Source organism: Garra rufa, chromosome 23 (genome assembly GCF_049309525.1).
Source record: "Garra rufa chromosome 23, GarRuf1.0, whole genome shotgun sequence".
Taxonomy (NCBI): Eukaryota; Metazoa; Chordata; class Actinopteri; order Cypriniformes; family Cyprinidae; genus Garra; species Garra rufa.
The window spans coordinates 10003924-10020648 of NC_133383.1; the positions used below are offsets into that span (position 1 = coordinate 10003924).

At 37.0% G+C, this 16725-nt stretch overlaps 1 pseudogene; it reads right to left on the bottom strand.

Annotated features, from left to right (window-relative positions):
- Nucleotides 1-8549: 8549 nt before the first annotated feature.
- On the bottom strand, nucleotides 8550-16493 carry LOC141298904 (trace amine-associated receptor 13c-like; annotated as a pseudogene).
- Between the last annotated feature and the right edge of the window lie 232 nt (nucleotides 16494-16725).

The window sequence follows — 16725 nt, forward strand, 5'->3', positions numbered from 1 at the left end:
CCCTCACACCCATGCTCACCGCCGACCGGTGGCTTTAGGAAAACAGCAAACGGTGGGCAGTATGCTTTTAATACAGCAAATGTAGGAGAAATATGCCATAAGTCATTTAAATGTGCCAAACTTGCCGCTGCCAGCTGGTGGCGCTATGCCTATAACAGATTATTGGCATGTAGATGTGTTCAGGCCAGCACTATTATGAAACATATGAAGTTTGGTGCAGATTGATTTTGGTATGTTTGAGTTAGTGAAAGATATGATATATCCTACTGCCAACAGGTGGCGCTATGATAATATCTGAATATTGGCCTCTAGGTGTCTTCAGGCCAGGACTCTTACCAAACCTGTGCATTTTGAGGCAGATCGGACATTTTATGGCTGAGTTATAACAACTTATGTCCATGGCGAAACAACAAACTTTGTCAGGCCGCCACTTACGCCCTTTAACTCAAGATCTTAACAATTTTACATCTCTAAGGGCCTCTACACCGCATTCCAAATTATTATGCAAATGATATCTTTCTCTGGTTTTCATAATTAGTCAATGCAAATGACAGTCAGTATAATTTTTAAGTCATCAACCATTAGGGTATAATTCGAATTTTATTGAACAAACCTAATGATAACAGTATTTATTTCAAAAATAAAAAACTGAAAATGCACTGTTCCACATTATTATGCACAACAGAGTTAAAACATTGTATAGATTGTAAAGAACTGAAAATGGGCATTTGCTGAATTTGCAGCATTAGGTGGTCATATTTACTGAAATCTAAATCTATTTCAATCAAAAACATCCTAACTGGGCAAGTTACATCTTACCATAGGACCCCTTCTTTGATATCGCTATCACAATTCTTGTATCCATTGAATTTGTGAGTTTTTGGAGAGTTTCTGATTTAATTTGTTTGCAGGATGCCAGAATAGCCTCCCAGAGCTGCTGTTTTGATGTGAACTGCCTCCCACCCTCATAGATCTTTTGCTTGAGGATGCTCCAAAGGTTCTCAATCTGGTTGAGGTCAGGGGAGGATGGTGGCCACACCATGAGTTTCTCATCTTTTATGCAGATAGCAGCCAATGACACAGAGGTATTATTTGCAGCATGATATGGTGCATTGTCATGCATGAAGATGCATGAAGTTGCTACGGAAGGCACAGTTCTTCTTTTTGTACCATGAAAGAAAGTGGTAAGTCAAAAGCTTGACATACTTTGCCGAGGTCATTTTATGCGTTAATTGACATCTGGGCCGGTCGGAATCTCAACTGAGCTCGCGCCGGTCAAGAGAGGGAGGTGGGGGTGGGCTTGCGTGCCATGTAGGCCATTATTGGACAATTCTTATAAATGACATTTTTCCTGGACCAATCTCAGCGCTTGCTTCAGTATCTTGAAACACACTGCCATCTGTGTTCGCGCCCGTCAAGAGACACCTGACCTAATGTGGAAACTGATGGAAATTGAAATGACCGTATGCATGGAGCGTTCTTTAGGACTTCTGCATAAAGATAAGCAGCTCGTTTTATATGTGCTATATATTAGGTGGACACTCTTGAGACTGATCTACTGCCTCGTTCTTATCAGAAACTGAGAAAAATGATAATTGCAACATTATAAACAATGTTAGCGGCGTGAACATTCAGTTTCTTATTATTTAACAACACATCATTTAAATGCGGAGCCTGGTAATCCCGTACTCTACGTATCTGCATAATGCTGACAGCTAAACACTATCATAACGTGTTTAGGCTAACGTTAGCTAGCAAGCCATACTTCTCTTCAAGGACATCTTAATCGTATTCTTGATAATCACTAACTTGCCTTCAAAGTCATGAACACATTTTAAAAATCTTATCACAATATTTTAAAGCCTTTATTATTTTCCAACTCTACAGCTGTGAAATAAAATGTACTTCAAGGACTCATTTTTCATTCATAAAAAACTGCATCGGACAAAATGACTTTTTGCAGAAAACGTCTTTTTTAAAAATAATATGGAATGACCCATATAACCAATAGATGGCAGCAGAGGATTATTTATTATGCAGCTGCCTTTTAAACTCCCTATATTTTTCAAGACTGTTTTCTTTTTTATTTATTATACAATATCTAGTATAATAAATTGTAGTACTTTTACCGCCCTTAAGTGTGTGCTTAAACGCTACATAACTAAGAATCATTTAGGAAAACGGTGCCCAGTTGGCACATGCATTCACAGTAACCCTCAGCCAGTTTGGATTTAAAGTTTACAAAATTGAAAGGGTTAAACTTTAAAATCAACACACAGACACAGACACACTAAATATACAATTTACCATCTAGTTTCATTTGTTAACATTAACATGAACAATAATTAAATAGCATTTATTAATGTTAATTAATATGAACCTAAAAAAGTACTCATATATGTGACCCTGGACCACAAAACCAGTCATAAGTTTAAATTTGACAAAACTGAGATGTATACATCATATGAAATCAATAAATAAGCTTTCTATTGATGTATGGTTTGTTAGGATAGGACAATATTTGACAGATACATCTATTTGAAATCAGAAATCTGAGGATGCAAAAAAATCAAAAAGACTGAGAAAATCACCTTTAAAGTTGTCCAAATTAGGTTCTTAACAATGCATATTACAAATCAAAAATTATATTTTGATGTTTACAGTAGGAATTTTACAAAAAATCTTCATGGAACATGAACTTTACTTAATTTCTTAATGATTTTTGGCATAAAAGAAAAATCTAAAATGTTCACCCATGCAATGTATTTTTGGCTATTGCTACAAATATACCCCAGCGACTTAAGACTGGTTTTGTGGTCCAGGGTCACATTGTTTAAAGGTAAATTAGTATCTTTTAACATTAGTTTATGTACTGTGAATTAACATGAACATGAACACAGTTCATGTGGGTGTACAGCAATACACAATGAAGTGCTCTATAAACTAGAGATGCACCGATCCGTATCGGCCGATCTCTTGCGCGTTTTGTCAGTAAAGCCAGTTCTGTAATCAGCGGTAAATGCCATCAGGTGCGTGATTTCACGTTGAGCCATATATACTACACACAGCCGTTGTTCATTGACGAGCTGCGCACATTCACACTGATAATGAACACTGATTTGCGCAGCTCGTCGGTAAACAATGGCTGTGTGTAGTATATACGGCTCAACGTGAAATCACGCACCTGATGGCATTTACCGCTGATTACAGAACCGGCTTTACTGACAAAACGCGCAAGCATGATCGGCCGATTCGTATCGGTGCATCCCTTCTATAAACGCTTCATTCTTTCAAAATATCTTTAAAAATCAAGTTGGGTATTGTAATGGGGCGATATATAAATATAACTCATCTTAAAATGGTACAATTTCAGTTCAAATACAGTTTTGAACAGATAACAGCAAAGTTTGTTTTGTTGTCAAAGTTTGTCTTGAAATTGTTAGTGTTTTTTTTAATTGAATCTAAAATTTTAATTATGAAAATAAATGTCTATCAATGAAGATAAATCGCTCATGCTAAAAAGTTGTATTTTTCGTAATCTTTTGCTATGTGACTGAATAGGACAAGTTCATGGTACAGTTCAGTAAAAAATAAATAAAAAAACAACTGCAATATACAAAGAATGAAAGAGTTCGTGACCCTTTATATTTTCTCAAAGTTCAGACATTTTTATGTAGAATACACTACAGCAATGTGCAATGTGCATCTTCCTCAAAGATGGTCTTAAGCTAAACAGCATGTTCCACTGGTCTCTCTACCTTTCACCCCTCCCCCCTTCAGTCACTCTTCTAGTGACTGAACACAGACAGTCAGCCCAGTGACAGCAGGTTACTGATTTCTTTTTTTAATTTTCTTTAATTCATAGAGGCTTGAATAATTATGATATTACCAGCACTTTCTCATAATGATTAGATCTCTGTGTGAAAAAAGTTTTAAAGAGTTTGGATGCTGCACTTTAAAGATATAAAAAAATAGGGTTATGTTTTTTACTACATCTTTAAAAAATCACCACGTCAACACCGTTCAAGATATCCCAAATCCGCTCGCAATTTAACATCTTCAGAATCTTCTCTTCATGTTAAAAAAGTTTGGTGTGAAAAGCTTGTTGTTCTTAGAAGGAGTGTGAGTTTGTTTACAGCCTGATTTTTCTAAAAATCCACATTCAAATCAAAATAGCCGGCTTCCTGTTGGTCTTAGCTAATGAGTTTAATTTAGAAAGTCGTCCAGATTGATGAGAACAATACAGAGTTTGGTGACTGTAGGAAAAACTAACCTCCCAACTTTTGTCAAAAGATGGCGCTATAGAGTGCCTGCTCCACGCCCATTTATGACCTTTTGCCAGTGTCTAACTATCATTAATATTGATGTGTGTTGAGTTTCATGAAATTATAAGCATGTTATCTGCCTCGAAAAGACAGGAACCTAATTTTAAAGTTTGACACGTTGCCATGGTAACAGCCTTTGATTTATCATCAACCCCTTTACATATTCTCATAGGCCGTGTGACATTATTTTGATGAAGTTTGACGAAAATCGAGTAAAATTAAGAGGCTGATTTCAGAGCAAATTCCACAGCATGCGCTTTTTACACAGCCTTAAATATCTAACTTCCTGTTGGGTGGCGCCTATGACATAAAGTACAAAAGTTGTTTGGCTCAGTGAGATCTATGTGTGTACCGAGTTTCATATGAATACGTGTAAGTATGTGTGCGCAGTACATCAAGTTCTCATCAATGTGTTCCAGGGGGTGCTGTAGAGGCCCTGTACCACGCCTGGGTCCCAGCCTCTGTGGCGTCCTGATGGCCGCAGATTCTGACGTGTGTGCAAATTTTTGAGCATGTTAAGACCATCTTAAGTGCCCGGAAGGTTTATTAAAAAAAAAAAAAAAAAAATAATAATAATAATAATAATAATAATAATAATCCTTAGGAAAACAAGAGGGCTCGGGCCTTAATAAAAAATAAGAATCCTTATGATCTCATGATCCTCTGTCTCATAGGCCATGATTGAATCTCCTGTTAGAGGAGTTTGTTCTGCTCCCTTACTTCCCTTTATTTACACAGTGTCTGGATCAGACTGGACCACCTATCTACCACCCACTCTGATGCTGTGCAGTGGTATAATTATGTTCTTGAAGCATAAACACTTCAGATTTGTGAAAGTAACTGAAAGCAGCTGCTGAGTGAAAATGTGAATACATTAACAATATTAGCTCTATTGCAGGCTATCTGTAGCATTTTAATCAAATAGATTAAAAAATGTAATATGCAGTTTTTGATTTAAATTATATTATGTAATTTCAAAGTTGAGTAAAAGCAAAACGCTTTGTCTTGAGCTTTGTAAAATACTACATAAAACATCTGCTCAAAACAAGAATAGCAGAAAGGTTGAATGAGAATGCAAATTCACTCTGACAGCAGGTGGCAATTATTGAAAAGCTGATACAGCATATTTTTTTTGGTCACCACTGTAAACACAACAGTGCTGCACGTATACACTACTTTAATGTGCATTATATAGAGGCAAAATGAAAAGTTTTCTGAAGAGGGTCAGTTCCCTGTTAGAGATATATTTATAAAAATTCTTACCACCAATTCTATATTTTGCACATTGTGGACAGTGTTCTTACTCTGCCTGTGCAATTTTTTTTTTCTCCACAAAGCTCAGAATAGAGATCTGGAAAAACAAACAAAAAAAAAAAACAATATATATATATATATATATATATATGTATTTTTTATGTAAGTGGTTAATTGTACTTTGCACCTCTGCTTTAATGACACGATTTTATAATTTTTTTTTATTTTAGAAAAGATGTGTGTTTATTGGAATGAGTTTAGTTTCTAAAGCATGCAGTGCCGTCTGCTGGTAATATCTAAGCTCAGAATCGATTCAAGAGAGAATCACAACGTTTTCAAAAATCTCAGAATCGATGCAGAATCATGAGTCACACAGAGAGCCAATGATAGGATTCACTTTGGAGGGAAAGTTTTGCGACTCTGTCTAGGAGTGAGTTATTTTGCATGTGAAACACAATTGGGTAATCATGCAAAACTACTAGAGATTCTTGAAACTCTAATGTATTACATGTATATCAAAAGATAATATGCATCTTTTAGATCAAAGTACAAATTCAGAGATACTAAACATGACGTGTCGTTATACTACATAATATCTTACTATATCTATAGTAACACATGCATAAAAAAAGACATTACACAATACAGAAGACAAGATACCTAAACCACAATATACACAATGACCTGAGCATGTGTGTGATCTTTCATCGGAAGGTTTTTTCAAAGAATTAATGAAAGAAGTCAGTTACTATTGCAGTCTGTTTCAGAGAGAGTTGGTTGGGGAAGTTTCTCTTCACATACTTGTGAGTTGTAAAGTTTATCTGGTCTGGCAGAGGTGTCCTGGTCACTATAGCAACCAAAGGTCTGGTGGGCCATCTGAGACTTCTTGGCACCCACAGTGGTGGACTGGGTGAAGGGGGGTCTGTGAATGTTTGATACTCCAATGAACAATTGTGTGTTTGATTGGTCCAGACACTACATTAATAAGGCTTGACCTGCCATTTAGACAGTCACTTTGTTTAGTTAGGTCAGTTTGTTAATTTGACCAACTTCAGACAGTTATGAATCAAATCCTTTTGTGTTTCTGTTTGGTATTCCACATAGCTAAATAATCCAGAGGGTCCTGTTAACACGTTAAGTTCGGAAGTTGTGCTGCAATGACAATCCCAGAGTAATCTGTTCATTAAGGGTGTGAAAACAAACAAACGCAATACAATGCCGCTGCATTGTCCTCAGAGGTGTGAGGACTGTTTTTCATGGGCAAAAAATTAACAAAGTGTCAACAGTCGAAATCAGCATGAATATTACAAATTAATCTTGATAATTATTCCCACACAAAGCTGTAAGTACAGAAAATCTGCAGTAATATGCTACATTACAATTTAATGGTTAATTATGTAATAATGCAGAAACAAGAAAGGTGTTTTAAATCTTGTGTGGAGAGGCCTGCCTTTAGCTCTTTGTTAAAGCAGTGTAATGCATTTGCATTAAATATCCGTTACTAATACCATGTAGCCACTAAATGCAAAAATATAAACAAGACTGTGTATTTCCTAGTTACTGAGTTACTAAGTGTTTGCAAACAATTTTTTTATTATTATTAAAGGCTAAACGTTTATTATTATTTTTTTAATTTGAAGTGTCAGTGTCTGCATAATTGCAGACAAACCAGAAGCCAGAAAACAAAATGAACAGTACTGCTAAATAAATTGGAACACAATCTAAATTTCAACCTCTGTATCATTCGTATTTTATGAATATACAATTTAACATTTAAAACCCCTAACAAACCATGTTGTGACCGTTTTAAGACCCAGAAAGATTTTTTTTCTTTAAAATAAATGCTACATTGTTTGATATGTTGCTTGTGTGTCCAAATACATTTTGGGGTTGTTGTATTGTTTGGGGTTATTGTATTTTTTGCCCTTGATAAACCTCAAAATGCCTTTGTCAGTGGAAAGTCCTCCAATGATCTTTTTTTTTTTTTTTTTTTTTTTAAGGATGTAGAAAAACAACACACGTAATACACTGATACTGCACTGTCCTTAGATGTTGAGTTTTTTATTAGTTTAAAATGTGCGAAATTTAAGAGATTTGCAGTCAGAATCAGCATGAATATTAAAATAACCTGCGAGAAATTATCCATAATTTGTGCCACACAAAGTTACTGAATTATTGTAATAAGCATTTCATGCTTAAGTACATACATAAACATATACAGGGGTTGGACAATGAGATCTGGTGACTATGCAGGCATGGGAGATGTCCAACTTCACTTTCATGTTCATCAAACCACTCTGTCGCCTGTCTTGCTGTGTGTACTGGTGCATTATCATCCTGATACATGGCACCACCTTCAGAGTACAATGTCTGAACCATTGGGTGCACATAGTCAACCTTCACACCTGTTCTTACTGGTGGAATGTGCAATCGGTGAAGATTGGCCACCAGGCTGCAAAAATATAGCCATGAAACCTCCAACATTGTATTGGCCAGTGTTTCAGTTTCATTGTCCAACCCCTGTATATACTAATACTTTACATTACTGAATGATTTTTTTTAAATCAACATTTTTCTCACATTGTCCACAAATTTTGGGATCACTTCTCCAGAAAATAAATAAATGTAATTTATTCTTTCTAGGAACAGGAGAGATACTGGCAGCCTCAGCCACCATTTAAGTTTATTGCATTTTTTTTTTTTTGAATGGTCATTCTGCCTTAACTTCAGACATGATGGAGAGTAAATGATCACAGTTAAGAGAAAAATAGTTTTTCATATCCCTTTAATATTTAGTTAATATTGAATGCTAAATCATATGTCTCAATCTGAAAACATGAATACAAATATGATGTAAAAACAATATTTGGGCATTTTTTAGCGATTGAGAACAGAGGTTGTGTTCCAAGTTGAAAAAAAAAAAAATATATATATATATATATATATAAAATACAGTTAAACTCATATCAGTCAAGAATGAAAATCAGTGAATATGTCTGTCAAAGAAGATGCTGGCTGAAATATTCTAAGAGTTAGAATGTGTTTAACTGATATTTTAAACCAGCGGTAAAATAAAGCATAGATGAGAGGATTCAGACCACAGCTAATATACAAAGTCCATGTTAAAAATGTCATTGTAGTAGAAGTGATTGTTGTGATTTTTGTTAGAGAACAGATATAAAAAGGAATCCAGCAAAGCAGATAAACTGTTACAATGATTCCCAATGTCAGAGCAGCTTTACTCTCCGATTTCCTCCTGACTGAACTTTCCACTACACATTTAGCAACTTTTACTAATGAATTAATAACTCTTACTTGCCATTGTACAACATAAAATATCCTCAAATATATAGTGATGATCACAACACAAGGAAATAAAAAGAAAAAGGTCAAATCAGTAAATCTCCAAGCAGGACTAATCATGACAATACACTGGCCATAACACAATGTTTTGTGTGAGATATTAAAATATCCATTACTAATTACATACTCAATATTGTAAACCGAACAGCAAATCCAGGAGAGACAGATGCACATTAATGTTTTTGTAGTTGTTATTTTCTGTGGGTACTGTAAAGGGTGACACACAGCCACGTAACGATCTACAGCGATTAAAACTAAATTACTAAGAGATGTACAAAGGAGCAGCCTAACAGTTATTACAAACAGTCCACAGTAAGTGTCTCCAAAGTACCAACATGTCTCAATTTGCTTGATGCCCTCTAAGGGTATCACAATAAGTCCAGTAAGCAGATCTGCCACAGCCAGAGAGAGAATGATCAGGTTGGTTGGAGTGTGAAGCTTCTTGAAGTGAGAGATGGAGATGATCACCAGCAGGTTCAGAAACACAGTCCATGCTGACAGCACTGATACAAACAAGTAAATGATGTTATATTCATGTCTGGAGCGTTTTCCCTTGATACATGATGAGTTGATGGCAGGAAAACAGTGTTGAATCTCATGATCCTCTGTCTCATAGGCCATGACTGAATCTTCTTCTCTTAGGAGTTTGTTCTGCTCTCCCTACTATCTTTGCATTTATATAGTTTCTGGATCAGACAGGACTACCCTTCTACGCCCACTCTGATGCTGAACGATGACAATTATTCTGTTATCACATTGATAAACCAGTACAAACCTGACTAGTTCTTGCAAGACCGATTTTTAGGACTGATATCCTGAAGTTCTCCCCTATATTTGCATGCTAAAATTTCACAAGTGAATGCACATCATTTCTAAACTTAACATCATGAACAATGAACACAGTGAACCATGTTTCGGATCTTGATTTTGTGCTCTGCACAGTATTATTATAAAAAGATTTAACCAAAGTTGAAGGTTGTATCAGCGATTTCTAGCCTGAAACATAAGGTGTCAAATTCAGCTGAGCTTTCATCACGATCCGTTCGCTGCCTGCCCCATAAATTGTCTGTGAAAAAAATGCGTCTCTCTGGTCAGCCTAAGGTCCGAGATATGCCCTAAAATCAATCGGCGGTATCAACTATTCCACAGATAAACAAACAGTGTTCCAACCAATCAGCGTCAAGGGGTTGGTGTTGTGGACTCTCCTACTGGTGCAGGGATGTGAGAGAGGCGAAGCAAAAGTCCACGACACCAAATCCCTGATGCTGATTGGTTGGAACACTGTTTATCTGTGGAATAGTTGGTAGCACCGATTGTTTTTTGGCATATCTCGGACCCTTGGTTGACCAGAGAGACGCGTTTTTTTTTCACAGACAATTTATGGGGCAGGCAGCGAGTGGATCGTGTAGAAAGGTCAGCTGAATTTGACACTTTATGTTTCAGGCTAGAAATCGCTGATACAACCTTTAACCAAACAAATCAAACTGACCCAGTATTAAATATATAAAACAGATAATATAAAAACTGTCAATCATTGACATAAAAGTTTAAGAACTGAGATTATTGTTAAGATCTCTAAATATTAAATTTCGAATACAGAAATTTTAAATGATTTATATATCCAACAGATGGCTGACTGATTTAATTACTGAATCATATCATTAATTTGATTTGTTCAAACAGCTGATTCATTCCTGAATAAGTGACTGTCTTTATGAATGGAAAATTGAATCATTTCACAAGATTCGTTTAAAGGGGTCACCCGATGCCCATTTTCCAAAAGTTAATATGATTCTTTAGGGTCCTAATGAAAAGTTTGTAATATACTTTGATTAAAAATTCTCACTGGTAGTGTAAAAAAAAAAAACTAATTCTACCTGGTAAAAAATGGCTCTGTTCTCAGCAAGCGATATCAGTACCTGGCCCTTTAAATTATATGAATCTCTGCTCACCCCACCCCTCATTTCCGTGGGGCGTGTCATTACAACACACATGAGGTGCTGCATAGACAACAATTGAGGGTATTATGAAAGTCCCTTTAAGACAATTCATGTCACTCGGCGGCCATCTTTGAAATGCTACTCAGGGCAGGAAAGTGCAGCTCCTATCTCTTTGAATGGGGAAACATCAAATTCTCCAAAACTGTTCACAAAGCTTACGATTAAATTTCATATTTTAAATCTCCAAAGAAATCCAACAAGAACTGCCTCATAAATATGGTTCCTTGTGCTCTAATAGCGTTAAAGGAGAACTCCGGTGTGATATTGACCTAAAGTGTATTGAATCATGATACCGAGTGTGAACGTACCTTGCAAATTTCATCTCGGTTTGTGTCCAGCTGTCCGAAATCTGGGGTCAGTTAGCCGATGCTCACAACAGGTTGTCAATGAAAGTCAATCGGGCATCGAAGGAGCCATGTAAATAAATCACTGTTTTACGCCATTTACGAGGCACAAAGTAGCTCCGCACTTCATCGGTAGACTTCCTAGGGCCCTGACATTTAAAACGAGACATTGAGAACTCAGAAAAAGCACCGTTAGTTTATTTACAAGAAGATTTATACAGACAGTACCTGGGAAAGAAAATCCGGTAGCCGCCATCCTGAACTTAGTCACGATAAATCGAGTGTCGAGCACCAATGAATTTATCAGGTTATCAACGTATCAGGTTGTAGTTTCCTTCGTGCTCGACACTCGACTTATCGTGACTACATTTAAGATGGCGGCGACTGCTCTGTTCCTGGTGGAAGATGTCTGTATAAATCTTCTTGTAAATAAACTACCGGTGCTTTTTCTGAGTTCTCAATGTCTCGTTTTAAATGTCAGGGCCCTAGGAAGTCTACCGATGAAGTGTGGAGCTACTTTGTGCCTCGTAAATGGCGTAAAACAGTGATTTATTTACATGGCTTTTCCGATGCCCTGTTCACTCTCATAGACAGCCTGTTGTGAGCATCGGCTAACTGACCCCAGATTTCGGACAGCTGGACACAAACCGAGATGAAATATGCAAGGTACGTTCACACTCGGTATCATGATTCAATACACTTTAGGTCAATATCACACCGGAGTTCTCCTTTAAAAAACTTTTTTTCCCCAGCTAAACGAGCCAGTGCACATGCTCAGTACTGAGCACATGTCTTAAAGCGCTGATTGTTTCTATAGCAACCGGGACTTCTAACGGCAGCTGCGGTGACACACTGACTGTACTAATCAACGATCGGCTCTTTCACTAAGAAGGCGGGGCTTCGCGGCCATAATGAGCGTTGCATTTTTCCCCATACAAAACTATACGAGTGACATGTCTTGGGTATTCTATAGTCTTTGGTATTATTTGGGGAAATAATGATCGCGAGAGGCTTTGAAAATACATCTGTGCAACTATATCAGCTTGAACCTGAGTTGGACCCGGAACAAGATGACACCCGAGAAGAAGTTCGGCAATTAAGGCTTAAACAAGGCGCTTCTGAATGGTTAGTAAACTTCATGTCATTTTGATATATCTTTGTATGTAACGTTACTGGCAGGATAGCGTACTGAGAGAGAGATAGTAGTGCTTGTTTACTGAGGTATAGCTGACTGAACAAGAGCAAATAAGTGATCGGTTAACATAACTTACCCCGTCCTAATATTGAGATACATAAATGTGAGTGTTATAGTCTTTACTCGTATGCAGTTGCAGGCTGTAAACACTATGTTGCATGTATTGATTAAAGTTTACATCCTCATGTACTGTTCTGGGTCAATTTGACCCGTTTTGATTTTTGAGTTGTCAGATATACTATTTAACCTAGGTTTTTCTTTTTAAATTTAGGTGACTTTTCCTCATTTAGTGTCATGAATATGCATGTGAAGTTTCAACACAATGATGTATTTTGACATATCCATAATTTTTTTTTTTTTTACGTTCGTACTGTTCCCGGGTCAATTTGACCCACCTATTTTAATGTTCTAGGGCAACTCTACCGACCCAAAATTGTACAATTTCCTGGTTATATTTTGTTATTTTAGCTTTTTACTAGCCTATGAAACCAAAAAATCAGATTTTCCTACTTATTTCAATGCAGAAATATATTTTTTCAGCTACAAATGGTAAAAATGAGCTATCATTTATATTTGCAACTTATCTAAAATACCATTAAAACTATCTTGTTTTTCTTGATATTTTGTGTGTTTTTCTCATTTAGGGTCATGAATATGCATGCAAAGTTTCAACATGCCGATGTGTTTTGGCATGTCTAAAAAAATTGTTACGTTTGTACTGTTCCTGGGTCAATTTGACCCACCTATTTTAATGTTCTAGGGCAGGGGTTCCCAACCTTTTTTACTCCGGGGCCCCCCTCCTTCTCCGGCCAATTTTGCAAGGCCCCCCTATGCCTGACATGTCATCTTATACTGTACTTCCACAGTAAAGAAAAAATAATTTATTTTTAAAACTTTTTTATTAACCAAAACATTTGTTTTGCCTTAATTATTCTTCTACTGCATGTTATGAAAAAAAACCCTCAGAATTCAAATTAAATTTAAATTAAAACTTCAAATATACCTTATAATCTTTAAAGAAACCCTCTGCTCAATTCTAACTTTTAAAATTATTTTACTTCAGACATTCTTTACAACTTAAGAGTACTTTTTCTTAAATAAGTGAACCTGCTCTACAACAACAGGGAGATACCAAAAGATCACTAAACCTATCCCCTTGAACTTGACTGACTGAATAGCTACTGTTTGTATCCATTAAAAAAATAATACACAAATTCAAACTACAGCAAATACATTCTAAATCTGTTGAAACACATCGATGTGAAGGTTTGATGAAGACGGGATCAGTGAACTCTGTCAGTGCGCGCCTGATGCTCATAAACACCGAGCCTTACTCCTCTTCTATGGGTGAGCATCTATTATAAAACACTCACATTAATTTGGACAACTAGGCAAATGTTTGTAATTTCACGCAAAAATACGATAGGGATCAGAGCCCCGAGAGCGCGCATAGTTTGTGAATCAATAGCAGACTTATGCGTGTCTCATGCACGACTCTGATTTACACGAGACATTAGGCACGCGCAAGTTTGTTATTATGACACTAATCGTTTTTACCTTTACGACGGTTTGCTTCATGCATGCAGCCGAGAGATGTAACATTAGTTTGCGTACAGCATTTGGAAGTTTTGAGCCGCCATTCAGTCTGTATTTAACAGTGCGATGAGGCTTGCTGCGCCGTCTGAAGCAATCAATCACAGAACACGAGAGAGGCTGTGCTTTTATTATTCTCATTTAGCGCATTAATAATGAAATTAAACAATTACAGGATAATATTTACATTAATTTTAAGATATCTCACGGCCCCCCGGTTGGGAACCGCTGTTCTAGGGCAACTCTACCGACCCAAAATTGTACAATTTCTTGGTTATATTTTGTTATTTTAGCTTTTTACTAGCCTATGAAGCCAAAAAATCAGATTTTCCCACTTATTTCAATGCAGAAATATATTTTGTCAGCTACAAATGGTAAAAATGAGCTATCATTTATATTTGCAACTTATCTAAAATACCATTAAAACTATCTTGTTTTTCTTGATATTTTGTGTGTTTTTCTCATTTAGGGTCATGAACATGCATGCAAAGTTTCTACATGCCGATGTGTTTTGGCATGACTAAAAATCTTTTTGTTACGTTCGTACTGTTCCCGGCTCAATTTGACCCACCTATTTTAATGCTCTAGCGCAACTCTACAGACCCAAAAAAGTAATATTTCTTGGTTACATTTTGTTATTTTAGTTTTTTACTAGCCTAGGAAGCCAAAAAAAAAGGAGATTTCCCCCACTTATTTCAATACAGAAAAAAATATTTTGTCAGCTACAGATAGTAAAAATGAGCTGTCATCTATTTTTGCAATCTATCTGAAATGCTATTAAAACTATGTTTTTTTTCTTGATATTTTGTGGGTTTTTCTCATTTAGGGTCATGAACATGCATGCAAAGTTTCAACACGCTAATGTGTTGTTAAATGTACATACAGAAAAGTCTATACGTTTATAATGTTTGTGGGTCATTTTGACCCACATAGCCAGCTATTCAAAAGCACCAGTACAGACACAAAATAACATTTGCTCTTCAACTCCAGTCCAAGTGTTTTGATTGGGACAATGAAAACAAAAAACAAACCTGAGCTACCCAGAGAGATTCTGAACATGGAGCACAGAAAGATGTATTCGTCAAAATTTGCTTTCTCAAATAACGCAACAGTTGTTTCCTACTGTCCAAAAAAAAAAATAATGTCCTTGTGATGAGTACAATGCATAAGGATGCATCACTGAGTGCAAGAGTGGACTGACAGCAAAACCAGAACCATGTGTGTGAAGTGCAAGAAATTCGTATGCAGAAAGCATGCACTTGCTGTGTGCTCATCTTGTCTTGAGTAATTCCTTGAATTTATGAATTTAGTCTACAAAACAAAAAATGACCCAACTTAGGCAAAAAGTGAATATTTTTTTCATTATACAGCAATATTAAATTGTTCAGTTCTGATGTTTTGAGCAACAAATGCAAAACAACAAAAACAAGTTAAAACAACCATGCAAAAAAAGTCAGCATACTGTGTATATTCAAAATTAGTCAAAACAAAACTGTAAAAAAACAAAAAAAAACAAGTTTAGAAACATATTCATACATTATATGTTCCAATATGATTTTTTTCTGAATCCAATTAGGGTCAATTTTACCCAGACCGTACAGGAAGTAACTAAAATCGAACAGTACATGAGGGTTAATGCAGTTATAACTGATCCAAAACAGTTTAAAATAATTGTACATGACTTCTAAATCATTAACAGACAAAGCTAACAGACAATAATTAACGTTACAAAGCTAAGTTTAATGTAGTTTTACAACAACGTACACAGTTTGTAACTAGACAATCACCAATCACCACCCTTAGGGAGTCGGACAGAGGTCAGGCAAGGACAACGGACAAAACTTCAGGTAACAGTATTTATTGGGTACAAAAATGGATAAAAAGTTTCAAATAGTGGGTCTTCTGGGCAAGGTTGTTCCGTCCTACGGGCTTACCGAAGGCCCACAGGGTGCAGTGTAGCGAGTGCTCCGGTAAGTGGCTTCACTGGCTTTCAGTAGAAGGGACGAGTCGGGATTCACGACTGAACCAAGGCTACTGCAAGACAGTTCGGTTGCGTAATTCGGGTACATAATCCTCTTCTTCTGCAGGTAACAGGCAGAGAACTCGCGGCTGGAGGGCTTCACCGCAGAGCTGTCGGCGAGTCTTCGGGTACGAGATCCTCTCGAGGGGCTGGCAGACACAAGGCTTACAGCAGAAGAAGTTCAGGCGGGGGGATTTTACTGCAAAGCAGTCGGTGAGTCTTCGGGTATGCAATCCTCCTGAAGGGCTGTCAAATAATACATTCCAATATAGTCTCTCACAAATAATCTTGCTGTACAGAGGCTTCCTTCCTCCAGTTGCATTAACGTGCTCCTCCCACACTCATAGTCCCGCACCCGTCTCCCAGCCCCACTTCCTCTCCTCCTCCTATCCCCCTCATGCTGCCTCACAGATCCACAGTCCCCCTGGAAAAAGAAGAACGCCCTCCTTCAGCCTGTACTCTCTCCTCTTATCCTCCCATGATCGCAACATGTCCCAATCACAGAGCTTCGATCCCCTCGTACACAGCTGCCGGCGATTTCAGCTAATCACCCCATTCGCGGGGACTACCCTGGTGTTCCGTTGTTATGGGTCCGGCGGGAGGCAATCGCGATGAACATTAGTTCCGCCTG